Source organism: Topomyia yanbarensis, chromosome 2, assembly GCF_030247195.1.
Source record: "Topomyia yanbarensis strain Yona2022 chromosome 2, ASM3024719v1, whole genome shotgun sequence".
NCBI classification, from domain to species: Eukaryota; Metazoa; Arthropoda; class Insecta; order Diptera; family Culicidae; genus Topomyia; species Topomyia yanbarensis.
This window is the reverse complement of record NC_080671.1, coordinates 89519848-89535363: the sequence shown is the minus strand read 5'-3', so window position 1 is coordinate 89535363 and position 15516 is coordinate 89519848. Positions and strand designations below refer to the sequence as shown.

General features: G+C 40.0%; 1 protein-coding gene across 1 annotated transcript in view; it reads left to right on the top strand.

Annotated features, from left to right (window-relative positions):
- The first annotated feature begins 4678 nt into the window (after window positions 1-4678).
- The window catches only part of LOC131678795 (GTPase-activating protein skywalker), a 190423-nt gene continuing 179585 nt past the window's right edge, over window positions 4679-15516 (top strand). Inside the window, exon 1 of the mRNA XM_058959112.1 lies at window positions 4679-5387. The gene's annotated coding sequence lies outside the window, so the exon portion shown is untranslated. The remainder of the gene's footprint in view (window positions 5388-15516) is intronic.

Below are 15516 nucleotides of genomic sequence, written 5' to 3'. Positions count from 1 at the left end.
CACTGTAAGTGAAAATAAGAAAGATATTTTAATTATCTACAACTTTGTCGAAGACTGCTAGTAAATCCGGCTATGTTAAAAGAAGTTATTAAACTTTTAACGAAGTGATGTCTGAGTCAGTTTTGCATGGGGCCTAGCAGTGCATGGTGTGTATCAGTACTCGACTCCCGCGAACTATATATATTTGTGAAATATTGGTTAGATTTAGCCGAATAGTATGTTTACAAGAATTATAATAAATAATACGAGTTATGTTTTGGTTAGAAAATTTTAGTTCCACCTGTGACCGCATAGAGGGCGCCACTACTAACTTTTCATAGAAGAGAGATAGAGTATCAAGATGTTCAGAAGAAATACTGAAAAATGCCTGTTCTATAACTTTGTAGAAGACACCAACTTTCTATCTCTTTCCGTTGAAAAGTTAGTGTTGGCGCCCTCTATGCGGTAACAGGTGGAACTAAAATTTTCTAATCAAAGCATGACTCGTATTATCTACTATAATTCTTCTGAACGTACCATTGAGCTAAACCTAACGATCATTTCACAAAAATGTTTAGTTCGTGTGAATCGAGTACTGATACACAACCATGCACTATTAGGCCCCATGCAAAACTGACTCAGACATCACTTCGTTAAAAGTTTAATAACTTCTTTTAACAAAGTCAGATTTACTTGCAGTCTTCGACGAAGTTGTAGACAATTTAATTATCCTTCTTATTTTCACTTACAGTGATAATACGATGCATACAGTGCCACTTAGCGGCGAAAATGCGTGCTGGTGGGTTTTCTCCATGTAAATTGTTGAAAATTCCCATACAAATTTCAGGCCTGTTGGTCCGGTAGTTAGACTTGTCCGATTTGCTTCAAATTTGGTGCAAGTACTCCTGGTGGGACTAGGAATCGACGCAGAGGTGGGCCGATAGGGGTCATTTTTTTTCCTGTCACCCTATTGTCCATCTACCGCCGTCCAGACGTCGCCGCGGCGGTCGAAATCTTGAGTCGGAAAGTTAGTTACCCGTCGGTGACCGAATAGATGGAGGCAAAACGTCTAATGCGCTACTTGATACCTACGGTTGACTACGGATTGACACTTGGAAGGAGTGGATGTGAGCTACTGCTATCAGGATATTGCGATGCCAATTGTGCGGACGATAGTAGTGACCGCAAGTCTTGTACTGGCTATACATGTTCAGTCTAGAAGAAGCAACCGTGACTTGGGTAAGTCGGAAGCATAGCTGCTTGTTCACCATGGAAGTCAAATACGTGGCCATCTTGACCTTCTGCCCTTCTGGCTACGCAGGAAGTTGTTTGGCTACGACGTTTACTAGCTGAACTGATCGAGCAACAACGACGATCATCTTCGAGGATAACAGGAGTTGCCTAGATTTCGTCGCATTGGATCAGCAAAAGAAAAAGTAAGCACATAGACACGCGGTATTGCTTTACCAGTAGCTGCTGTTCATCGGGCGATATCGAGCTGCAATACAGTGCAACGGAGTACATGCTTGCGGATATCTTGATCAAGCCGCTAGGGTCAACCAAGGTCAAAAGCTTCGCTGGGATGGGATGATGGGATTGACAATCGTGCCGATCGAGGGGTTGCCCATTAAAGAGACTTGGGGTTGAATTCGCGAGAAGGAGTGGTGTGCCCTTTCCAGATGTTGTGCCAGGCATTTATGCGCGAATACACGCCTGTAGAGGAAACATAAATAAGTTGTTCTATTTTGGCGTTTGCTCAGTTCGTCGATAACAGGTAATAAAGTTGTCGGTTGTCAAGTTGAAACTAAAGGTAAAGGCGGAAGCTATATTTTCTCCCAATACCACGGTTGAATACCGACGGCTACAAGACATCTTAGAATCCCTACCTGCACCACGACTTGAGACTTAAACTCTTAAACAGCATGGGGTTGCCTCTAGGATGATAACCGGTGTTTCTTTAATTCACGATCTTTGCGATAACTTCAATTTGACAATGTTAAACACGGGTGAAATGATTCGGATTTCTGTTCCCCCAGCGCGCCTGAGCGCCTTAGAGTTGGTCCTCTGCTCAACATAGCTGCGGTTAAGTTGCAAGTGGAAGGTAATCCCACGTTAGCGACCATCTACCGATCGCAGTCTCAATCAATAACGACTCAAGGCCATTGGAATCAATCAATATTTAGTATGATCTCACACAAAATATCGATTGGAAGAGCTATGCTGCCGCGATATCCGACAACATCGAATCTACTCAAGAACTTTCTCCGGCTCTCGACAGCGCGAATCAAGCCCAGACTTAGCCAGTACGCGCCGCGAACATACAAAAACGTTCGTCCAATCCGTAGTGGGACAAAGAGTGCTCAGACGTGTACGTGGAGAAGGCCGCCGCGTGTAAGACCTTCCGGAACGACGGGTTATCTGCTAGTTGTCGACAGTACGCGACTTTAGAAACACGAATGAAGTTTGATAAAAATCTTTTTGAGACACGGCCCGGCGCATGCGAAACCGAAACAGTACTAACGAGAGCGAGCAATATTCAAAACGTTGGATATTCGATTTCGCCAAGAAGGTTTACTCGGACTCCGCAACGGCACAAACAACCTACCGTGCCGCGTCACCTCACGTTAGCGCGAGCGAAACACTTTTCTCGATGGTGGAGCTGTCACTCGCTCTCTGATCATGTAACTATAAACCCCCAAGACCAGAAAGAATCAAATTCAACTTGTTGAAGAACCTGCCAGATTCTGCCAAAGACGTTTGTTGAGTTTATTTAACAAGTTTATTGCGGGTGATATTGTCCCACCACGATTAGAGACAAGTGAGTACCATCGCCATCCAAAAACCAGAAAAACCGGCCTCCGATCACAGCTCGCATCGACCGACTGCGATGCTGTCCTGTATCCTGTCAGAGAAAATTATCCTATCTCGCCTCGACAATTGGTTCGAAGCAAACGGCTTACTCTCAGATACACAACTTAGCTTCCACAAAAGCAAAACGACGAACGAGTGCCTTGCGTTGCTCTCAACTGAAATTCAAAGGGCACGTGCTAGTATAGAGAAGATGGCATAGTTTTCTGGATATTAAGGGGAGATTTGTCTCAGTTTCCATCAACGTTCTTTCTCAGAGGCTGGACCAGCATGGTCTTTCACCGATTTTATGAGAGGTAAAGGTTTCAGCGTGAAAAAGCACTTTTTTAGAACTTTGCGTGAAATAAATTTATCAAAACTTTTGTACATTATAGTGTATCCTTTCAATAACGTGCTGTGATTTTTCTATTCAAAAATATCGACAAACGACTCAGTGACGAAACTTTTTCTAGAATGTCTCTGGAAAAAACATGATTTGCGGTGTTACCTGCCATGCAAAAACTACTTAACCGATTTCTTTCAAACTTTGCATACACATTCTATGTTAAAAATACCTAGCCCCTACGTTGAGTTATTGAGATAATTTTTCATTTAAGGGAGTGTTTACTCATAAAAAAACGGAAAATGAGTAAATAACCCCCTGATTGAAAACTTGTGTCAATAACTCAACGTAAGGTTTAGCTATTTTTACTTAGAATGTGTGTGCAAAGTTTGAAAGAAATCGGTTAAGTAGTTTTTGAATGGCAGGTAATACCGTAAATCATGTTTTTCTTGAGACGTTCTACAAAAAGCTTCGTCACCGAGTCGTTTGTCGATATTTTTGCATAGAAAAATTACAGCATATTATTGAAATGGTATAGCATATTATTGAAATAGTATACCATAGTATATATACTATAATGTACAAAAGTTTTAATAAATTCGCTTCACGCAAGTTCTAAAAAAATCGCAAAAAAGTGTTTTTTTTTTCTCGCCGAAACCCTTACGCAACTCACGCAACTGACAAAGTAAACAAATCACCGAGAATTGTCAAATATGAACTTCATTCATTATGATTTCATTCGTGTAGAACTTGTAGAGCTCAATATTTCTGCTCGCGATGGGGTCCGCCTATGGTTGCCATCTACATGGATTACACCCTGTCGAATAAAGTGACGTGTTTTCTTGTTGTCAGGGGTGCCAACCTATCAGATTTATCTGGATTCTTCCTGATTTTTAATCGTCGTCCAGACATACAGATTTATGTTTGTCTTATCCAGATTTCATCAAATTTGTCCAGATTTATCCAGACAATTTGAAAAACAACAAAATGAGATATAAGAATGCATTGTTGATTGTTAAACCACCTTTTTGAGCTACGATTTTGAAAACAAAGATTTTTAGAATAGCTAGAAACACAAACTAGCAAAAAAAAATTTCGCTGGAAGCCAGTAAATTTTGTTGAGTTTTCATCAGCTGAAAATTTCAGCAATCCAAGATGCTGAAAGCTCACAACATCAAATTCAATCCTCAAGCTTTTTCAAAAAAATAGGCAATCCAGACAATTCCAGACATTTTTGAAAATTATTACAGACTTCTTGGTAAAACACTTGGCATCCCTGCTTGTTGTAACGCTTTGTAACGGATGCTGGAATTGCCTTCTGCTTCATGGGCAAACCGCTGTCAAACCATTTGTCAAACATTCACGCACACCACCAAACACACAACTGTTTATGCGCAACACACATCGAAATTTATGCTGCGATCGTCTTTGTGTGGGTGATAATCCTGCTGCTGCTCTGATGGTAGCCGTGATAGTTTGCTTCTTGGGTTTTTATGTACCAACTCCTTTCCTCATCGTCATTTAATGCCAAACTTTGCATGAATTCGGTCGTTCGCGTTGTGTACGATATCAAGGTAGTGAATGTTGAAAATTTCTTTCCTTTCACAAAACCGTGTTATTCTGCTGCTCGAGGGGTGAAAATATTTGAAATTGAATATTTTAAACGACTAGGACGATTTGCAGAAAGATAGTGGCTTTCAATCATTGCGGTGATTGAATAAGAAGTGAAAAGAAAAAAAACTTCCTGCTTTATGGCAGCAGGCAAAATGACCTGTCACGGATTGTAATTTTTTTTCCTGTCCCGTTTGTGAAACTCTCCGCTGGCCAAGATCACGAAAAGGTCAATTGTGGCGAGGTGTCTACCGAGATTTAATGTGCTGTAAGACAAACCTATGCCCGCGATAACCTCCTCGATAATTATTATTGAACTTTTATTGGCAATGTTCATTAGTTTCGGTAAAGGTGAAGAATTTGAAGTGTTGGTGAAAGAAGAGGGATAAAATTGCACTCGAAGTGTGTGGTTTGACAAAAATCCACTACGAACAGCGGAAAGTGAACGGGTGGAGGAACTATTTCCGATAACGGATCACCCGCGATTGACATCAGCAGTAGCAGCTGCAAGCAGGAAGCGATTGCTTCGCCACCACACGTTAAGGTCCAGTAGTTCATCAGCTCCATTTGACCGAGATAGAGGAGTCATTCATGATCAGATTTAGGTGTAAGTTTCTTATATTTTCTGGCCTCTGGTTTAATATAGAACAAAGGTACGGGGAAAATTGCACAATAATTCTAGGTATGCCCTTTACGACAGATGGGGTTCATTGCCGTGTGAGTGTTTCCTTGTGCCAGAGCACGTTTTCGAGCTGATACCGGAACATGTTTAGCACTTTTCAGAGAGACGGCGGAAATTGGGGTGCACGATTCAGTGGCTTTTATCGTCACGCGGTACCGCATCGTTAGAGACGTGCCTTTTCTGTGAAATGTATGGTAAAAGCCATCGGAGCAAGACAGCACACGAACGACGATGTTACGTACAGTGACACTAATTAAAGGTAAACAGTGAGAACTGTTATCATTAGGAGATGAATAATTGAAGCCGTTAAGCTCACAATCTACCGTTAAGAACGCTGAGGATCAGTGTTGGATGTTTATTTCTTACTGACCTCAACAAGTTTATGGTGCCTTTTGAGCAGCGATTAGATGACTCGTTGTAGGGCAATGTTTTGGAGTACACCCTACCGAGTTGATTCAGTAATTTTACTTCCGACAAAAGTCTACTAGGGGAAATGGCCCAATAGTGGTTGGTTGGTTGATTTTTACTTACGTGATCTTAAAAATATGTTTTTCTTTCGTCGCGTATGAACCAATAGTGGATGAAATCAGCATATGTCAGTGCTTAAGCAGTCACAACAATCAAGGTCTGCTTACCTAAGATCATTCATTTTATTTGATTTTATGGCATCAAAACAAAATTAAATTCAATGAGCACACTGTAGTGTGCTGTAACGAATATCGTTTAGTCGAAAGCTCAATATTATTTTTTATATTCGCTCATATCCTACATACATGTTTTGGCATTGGTAAATACATATGTACAAGATTTTATTTTCACCTATCTAGGCACCTAAAAAAATTGCTCCTGGTGGCAAAATAGTTGTGCTACCGTCGTTTACGAGTCCACAAAGAAAGCTATTTAATGTGGATATTATACACTACTACTGTATAAAGTCCTTTAGTATTTTGAGTAACACTAGAAGCTTATAATTTTAAACGCATATACTTGCCTTAAATAAATTTTAATTGTTAGTATCAACCAATTTTCATCACTGGCACAACTGGTCGGTGTCAAGTCTGACCGGACTAAGGGACTAAGTGACAATATATTGATTTCGAGAAAAACTAGTTTAAAGTTTGAATCGCAGCATCCTTTACATTATAATTTGAAATTAATTTCTGTCATAACTCTTGTTTATTGTTACATATTTAAAATCTAGCAAAAGTCGAATGTAGCTGAAGAAATTCTCTGTCCATTGCCATCATTATCTCATTGTTTGATGTTTTGCGATTTATTCCGGTCCGATTTAACACCGACCAACTATACCTGCCATCATAATTATTGGGTCAGCTGCCCTAGTACAACTGTGTATTATGTCAAAGATTTCTGCTGAATATTAGCAAATAATTGAAGAACGCTGTTCATTGTTATTCAACCATTTGTTGGAAGTTTGGAACCATTAAGTAATCAAATTTGGGATCATCTTTGACTTTAAAACCATAATTTACTTATGAAGATCTGAATGATACGCGTTAGGTGAAATTTTCGGAAACGATTGTTAGAATGTGTTGTACAACTTGTGTCGATGATGAGGCATGCATTATCCGGAAAGTAGAGAATATCCGCTTTTTTGCTTCCGTTGCTATCAAAATTGGTGTGCTTTTGCTACGAAGAATCCCAGGATAACGAGTAAAAGATGAATGCAAGGCACACCCAAGAAGACCAATCAAGACTTAGTATAAGATATAATTCTTAATATGTAAGACGAGCCCCCGCGTTCTCGCGTTTGATTCGATTTTGACTTTTCCGAACCAGGCAAAGTTCGATCAAACACGCTGCACACCCCGAATGTTGTAGCAATAGCAAGAACAGTCCTCGTGATTATTGATTTTTTGTTCAGGTAGACCGGTACAAGCACAAAAAAACCGAGTGCAAAACCCTGGCCCCATGCCGGGCACGCATATAGGCGGCATTCATGCTTACGATGTCGGTCGTAGAACTCGCGTGCTTTACAGGCGATTTCTTGGGCGGTCGTAAAAAATCCTGAACGATTGGCACAAATTACCAACCCCCCGCCTCCTTGTGCCAGCGCAGCCTGTTGGTTGTTGTTCTCGCTGTTTGTTACTTTTCGCTTGTGAGAGAGGGGATGGGGGTGTAGCCTTAAAAAACAGGGAATAATAAAAATAAACCTGTTCATTCATGAGCGGACGGACACGAAATTGAGTCGACGATGACGACGTGGAGATGGAGTTTTGTGTTGGGCGTCGTAGAACGAGTTTTCGTTCCTTTCAAATTTGTTAGCGAATATTGTCTGACGGTATAAAGCAGATACGTTCTGAGTGCTATTTATGGTACCGTGGCGTATTCCAGCTGCAGCACGATTCAGAATATATACTTTTTGAGAAGGCGCTAATCGTACTTAATATTGAGAGCTGCTTGGTTCGACACGGTAAAACTAGAAACATTGAGGAATGTGTTATTTGCAATCAGCTCAAATTAACAAAATCCATGCACAGAGAGTGTTTCAGGAAAATTAAACAGACAAAAATTAATGTGCATGTAGAGTTTTACCGTGTAAATAGTAACGGGTGAATTAATACTACTATTATTAATTTCACGATCCAATAATTTTTTGGGTTTTCACGTAAGTACCCATACCTTATGTAAGACTTTTTTGGTGGGCATCCAACGGGGAAAACTGGTCGTAATGGTGAGTTAAACGAAAGCAATTATGTGAACAAATCACCTCATAGGGAGGATTCGAACCTGCAACCCTTGGGACTCTGGACTATGATGACGTTCCAGGAAGAGCACATGATTGTCGCATTGGCGACAGTGATCGTACCACTGTCTCTAAATCGAGATCACACACAATCACCACTGTCACCCGACACATTTGATCTAATTAATCCTCTAGTTTCCAACACCGCCTTTAGGCGGTCTCTTTAAAACTGTAAATAAAACTACTAAAACATGATTGTATGTTGTCATCCGCACTAGTATTTCATACTAACGCTCAACCACTAGCCTGTGCGCGCTGGCGTGGCCGACTGGCGGGTCGACGTGCATTGACTTTTGCTCTGGGCTGTGTTTGATGGCATTATTCCACAGCTAAATGGCAGTATTGGTGGAGGGGCTCACAGTGGGGGTCATTGTGTGTTCATTTATCGGTCGACTGTGTCATCGTGCATATACCAATTAAATTAATTTCATAAAATAAATTAATAAATACATCAATAGAAATCTATTAGCTGTCGTTTTGTGGTAATTGTAGTTTTTAGTACTAGTGTACAATTGTTATGCGCTAGTCGTATGTCTATCTGTGCATGTGTTCGTCTGAATATTCGTGACAGTTGGTTCAGGGTATGGATGCAGAACTGACGTATATGATAGAATGGTGGGTAATCTTTGCGGTAATCAACTTGAGCATTCAATACTATTCATTCGGGAAGGTTGGATTGGATAAATCAGGGTACAATTAGTTTACCGACGCACGTGAATCATCCATTCCCGGTCAGCATAGCATGATGAAAGTCTAACAGAATGCAATTGTCGTTAATAGCAAATAAACAAGCATTTGCACGAGTTAAAGTAGTTTGATGATATGTTACATGTGTTTTTATATTCAGCTTCATTAGTCTGTTCTTTTGTACATCTATTAGTTTGCTTTTCCATTATTCATGTATACCAAAATAGTATCGGTCAATTTATGCACTTCTAATCAATCTTTTTGCATCTTTTTTTCTCTTTATTGGGCATGCTATGATTCCTTTTATTAGTATACTCTATCTATACTCGTATAGGAACAACCGTACAAACGCTCGTGTCCTTCGCTATAACACAAACCTGGTCACAAACGCGACCCTGCAATTGCAATCCTCTACACCAGCGATTCTCAACCTGGGGTCCGCGGACCCCTAGGGGGCCGTGAAGTCGTTGCTGGGGATCCGCGAAGAGGAAAATCTTTTCCGGACGGATATTGAAACTTCAAATTTATTTATCGTATCAGACTGAAAATAATATATTGACAGCATATAAATCGATGTTAAGCCATGGGGGTCCGCAACCGACCAGGATAATTTCGAAGGGGTCCGCGATGACCCAAGGTGATTTCGAAGGGGTCCGCGGAGCAAACAACGTTGAGAACCGCTGGCCTAGACTAATGCCTCCAGTTGAACCAACCAAAAATGACGCTCATGTTCACTAGACAACACGTTCCATGGCGACATGACCTGGAATTCTAGTGATATGGGGATACTGATTCTCTTCTACCACCTGTACCATACACTAAAAATTAAGCATTAGATTAACTGTCCGCGCGCAATCGTTAAAAATACACGCAACATGATTATAAAATCGAAATTATACACGCAAAGTCACATACACGTGACAAACACGTTAATAAACAAATGCTTGAGCCCTTCGCGACCATCCACGGCACCTACACCCGCGATCTCGTAAGCATGTTAACATCCCGGTGATAAAGTGAATGTATCAGCTCCTATAAATTTTCAAAAACGGTCTCAAGCGTGAACCTAAAAACTCCCGCGGTCGCACGATCATGAATCGGTCACTTCCGGATGTTTCTATCCTTGATATCAGCAGACTATGTCCATGCCTTTAATTGGATTAATAGAAAAAAGAAAGCTCTCCTATCCACTGGTCACCACATGACCGAGGACTCTAGTGATATAGGGTAACATACTCCCTGTCAGAATGTGAATTGTACACCGAAAACAAACTATCAGAATGAAGCTCCACGTGACCATCCAAGAACGCACGCGTGTATAGGAATGGCCACACGGTTACAAAATCCAGTCTTGCACACGCGAAGTCACATGAACGCGAGCACACGTGACAAACACGTTAACATTCGAACGCTTAAGCCCTTCGCGATGAACAACGAACACCTATGTTCGCGATCGCGCAAAGTTAATAACACCCCGGTAATAAGGAGAACGTTTAAGCACTTACGAAGTTTCAAACGCTGTCTCAAACGCGAACCTACAGACATCCGTTTTCGCGTGCTCATGAATCGGTCACGTCCGGAAACCATTACTCTCTGTCCTAATAACTTTGGTCCATACATTCAGTAAGACCAATCAAAAAAAATAAAGCTCATATCCACTAGACAACACGTTACATGGCGACATCACCGGGAACTCTAGTGATATGGAAGATCTCACTCTCTTTTAGCATCTTAGCCGTACATCTAAAACAAAATATTAAATTCACGGTCCGCGCGCGACTATCTAAGAACACACACGAATATGCGAAAGGCACACGGTTTTTAAATAGAATTTATATACGCGAAGTTACATACACGTTAGCAAACGCGACATACAAACACACACGCGATCGAACACGTTAACGTACAAATGTTCGAGCTCTTCGCGATGATACACGCGATCGCGGGTCCCTACGCACACACATACCTGAACCGTACAATGAATATCACATTCAGAATCTAATAGTACAATTGGCCTAAAGCAGTGTTTTAGTGGGCGACATTGCCTGTCTCGTCTGCAAATTGTAGTGTGTGATTCTGACGGGGAGCCCTTCCGAGAACCTAGCTCTACAGCTCCAGTAGGACAACTCTCGAAAAAAAAAATAATCAACGGATTATTTTGAACCTTGAATAAGGAAGAAACGTAGATAACTGTTTCAATTTGATGGGGTTTAATAAATCATTGGGAGTGACTTTGCTAAGAGGGTTAATGTCACTCCTTTGGTTCCTGTGATGGGACAGCGGTATTTAGACCTGTGCTGGATTATGAGCCTAGGTTATAGCGCCTTTATTAGCTCTCTGAAACAAAGAAAGAAAGGTACAAGAAAATGATAGCCAAAACCTCGGGAGCCGTCGATGATGGAGAGTGTGTGCCACTATGGACCCACCTGTGAGTATCTTTCTTGGCATGTTGCTTTCAAAACAAAATAAGTACATACAAGAACAAGATAAATCTGGTTAATCTCACCAAAGGGTACTCCACTGGTACCGTTAACCGCTTCGTCGTAGACCGAAAAAGCAACTCATTTTGCACTGCATTCGAGGACAGTGTAATTTGAACCAATTTATGTATCCATCTTGATGTTGGTATCCGAAATGCTTTGAAAGACATTCTGTGTTAGCCTTTCCGAGCCCCCGGGAACTCCTTGCTTGCCAATTCTTATTGTCCGATTTTCGCCATGTCTCAGAAAGTGTGCCAGAGTAGCTGGGCTTGATGCACTACACTTCATTTTCCATACCTTATTGATACAATGTCACGCTCCAAGACGGAATTCGACAAAAAACTTGATCACAATAATTTGACGGCAGCCACTTTTTCTTGCGTCCCGCACGCATGTCTACTACGATTCGAATCCGGACATATCTTATCTGATGATGTCGTATAAAACTTGTACCCTCATCGAAGTTGCGTAGCGCTAATACGAAATAATGGATTTTAAACTTGAATTCCATATCAACATTTGAATAGGGCTAATAAGATTTGTAAACAAACTTTTGTTTTGCTGATTTCTCCTAATTTGTTATCATTTCAACACAGAAAACATTTGAAATTGATTCTACCAAGGATAAAGATGTTGATTCATGTGTATTTTTCATGAAACTCAACTCGGTAGCGGAATAATGAGCGAAATAAGTTTGTTTACAAAAGTCTCATTAGCCCTTTTGAAGAATTACTATTGAATTAATAATTGACCCCGACTACCTTAAAAGTCAGTGGGTTCAGCGAAGTTGATTATAAAACCCAGGTCGTGTGGATAGCAAGCTGTTTGTTTCAGATTTCTATTACATATGCCGCTCTGGTGTAAATGGGAATCAATGAATTTATACCTTGTTCTATTTCGTTATCCTGACCACCTTGAATTAATGCATCCAGTGGTTATTTAGAATCCGAATACCTTGTGGACATGGCAAAAGTGTACATATTAAGTTGCGCTTTTTTAATATCGACTGTCTAAGGATTTATAAAGTTTGAGTCATCAGCAAAGTTGTTCATCGGATCATGGCCGTGTGAATGACAATTATTTAGATTGTGAACTTAAGCATTTGGTGGCGCAAGTATATATGTGCCATAGTGGCGGATCCAGGGGGAGGGTCTGGACCCCCTCCGAAATTTTTTAACCTTTTGAGAAATTTTAAATTAGTTTTAATTTTATACTAGTTTTAAACATAAAATCAGTTGAAACCAAATTTTACCACCAAAACTGATTTTCATTAAATGAGCTTTTGACGTATAATTTATTGTACAATGTTCATTCCAAAATCAAAATTTCAGACCCCTCCCGATTTTTTTTTCTGGATCCGCTCCTGATGTGCCATGATACATTTTAGAACTCGAAGTATCCAATTAAGCTAGCGTTGACAGCGAAGTTGAACAGAAAAACTTGTTTTAATTCACCTAGTGGTGCAATTGTGTCTTTCCTTTTCATCCAAACTATGATTCCATGGCTGGTCATTTTCAATATAATTGTGAAAATGTATATTACTTTCTTGGAACACCTATATACAATGGCTCGCCAACCACGAACTTGATGATCTACGTGTCAAGGCTGAAACACTTGAAACAAATAAAATATCATACCTAATTAGCTTAATCGGCATTAGTTCAATTGTGTCTTCTTATTAACTTATATTGGCCTGCGTAGGTAGGTGTGTGAGGGGGATGAAAGACCCCCAAACCACAGCCCCCACCTTTAGCTTATTTTGGTTGGTTTGGTGGATGAAGGCGATGGGATTGCAAGAGTTATGGGTCTGTAGGAGGCGGGGTGGAGTGGTAGTCTGAGGGGAGTGTGATGGAGAGGGAACAGAGGGGGGGGGGGGTGATTGTGGAGGTTAAGGAAATGATGACATTTGACTTTTCTGTATCTTGTGATGTTTTCAAAAATAGACTAAGAAGGTTGACGTAGATTTTAAGATTCATTTTTTGTAATATTTGTATTTTTTATTTATGTAATGCTGTGTACTATGTTATTATATTTTATTGTAGTGTGAATCCATTGTAATCAGGTGTGAATATATGAAAAGATAATGGGTTTTTACGCCCATTTGAGGATTGCTTCTGAAGTATATCCTGAAATGGGCTTTTCCCATTCAACTACATTTCATGTAGACCAACATAGGTCAGATGAAAAATAAGAATAAATAAATAAATAAATAAATAAATAAATAAATAAATAAATGATTGTACCTGCCAAACATCCTTGTTAAAATCCAGGATAACAGTTTAACTCAAAAAAGGCTTGGATTATTATAACGATTTTTAGAAGTATTATAATGGTACAGGTATATGGAAAATTTCTAACAAACCTGTAACTCCGAAACCTAAAGTCCGATCGACAAGAAATGCAATAGCAGCCAATTAAAGCATTGCATCAATCATTTCAAATTTGGCAGATGGTGGAAATCGGTCAAGAGTTTTCTGAAGAATAGGTACGACATTAACTCCGAATATTTTCAACTTCTCCGGGGCAGCAAGACCGTCCTAGGTGGACAATATGGTCAAAGTAACTAAGGGCCTGCTAATCTAAATAATTTATGAACCATTTTTACAACCTTTACATCATCTAGATATCATGGTGGTTGTTTCAGTTTCTATGAGGATTTACCTTATGACCGCACTTTCCATCCAGTAACTGTGGAACCGTATGTCGGATCAGAGCTAAATTCAATTGCAACCAATGCCCTTCACTTGATACTAAGTTTGAAAAAATCGGTTCGATCACCGATGTGGGATTTTTGATCACTTACATGCACACATTCGCCGAACTCGCTTTTCAGAGTGATTGCATAACGTTTCTATAGGCTCAAGGCACAAAGCTTTATGTAGGAAATTCACGTGTGATCGTTTTCTTTTACTCATAACTCCGGAACCATTACGTTGTTCAAATGGAATTCAGTAGAAATCAATGAGAGTACTATAACCTTCACTAAAATGATATTGTGAGAATCGAGACAGCAATATATGAAAAACAGATGTGAATCTGATTTCGGGACAAGACCATTTTTTCGCATCTTCCGAAATTCTCAATAGCTCTCAATGTGGTCAGAGGCTTTGATTTGCAATTAGTGATCAGGATCAACAATTTCAAACTATTAAGAACTCATTCATACTTCAACCGGAAAACAGAAACCAGAACTCCGATGCCAATGGAATTTCATAGCAGTTAATAAGGATGGCGTAGCTTTTATTTGAGACTAAATTTGAGAAAATCGAGTGAGACATTTCTAAGAGACAGATGCGTATTCAATTCAGGAACATTTCCACTTTCCTGAAGCCAACGATTCCGCCGGAGGTGTTCAAAGTGGTCAATATGAGTTTGATTGGACATCAGTGAGCTAAAGCTATAAACCTAAGCAATTCAGAATGCATTTCATGAATTTTTGCATATTTTAGATAACTGATGCCGGTTTATATGGGATTTTCATACGTGACCGTATTCTTCAACCCGTATCTCCGGAAGCAGAAGTCGGATTAGAATAAAATTCAATAGCAGCCGACGGGAACGTTGTACTTGAACTTGACGAACTGTACCGAATAGTATAAGATGTTTTTTAAGCACCAAAAATTGTATTAAAAAATCTCATTTACAAGCAAAAATGAATGCATAAAAAAGGAATCGTTAAGGTACGTTATATGGGATATATGTTTAACCTTCCGGATGCCACTGAACGAGCAGCCGCTGAGGCCCTAAGACGACTTTGCTAGCTTTTCAGAGCAGCATGCATTCAGTGCACTAGCGCGACTACCGGAAGGTTAAAGTTATAGGACCTATAACTTTTTCGAAGGCACCACATTTCTCTTTAGCTTTATTAAAAAGCTGATAACAGCGCCGCCCTAGCGACTGAATTCCGAACTAGTATGATTCAACCAAATAATGCGCAAAGTGCCATACAGCAACTTTTCCAAAGACACCATAACTCTGTAACGAAAGATAATAATTGAGTTCACATTATCCCTTATTGCTCGGTCAACTTTGTATGTAGAGACATGACACTTTCGCTGATATTTTCGAAACAATTTGCTCAATAATGTACATTTGTGCAAGAAATATATATCAATTAAAAAAA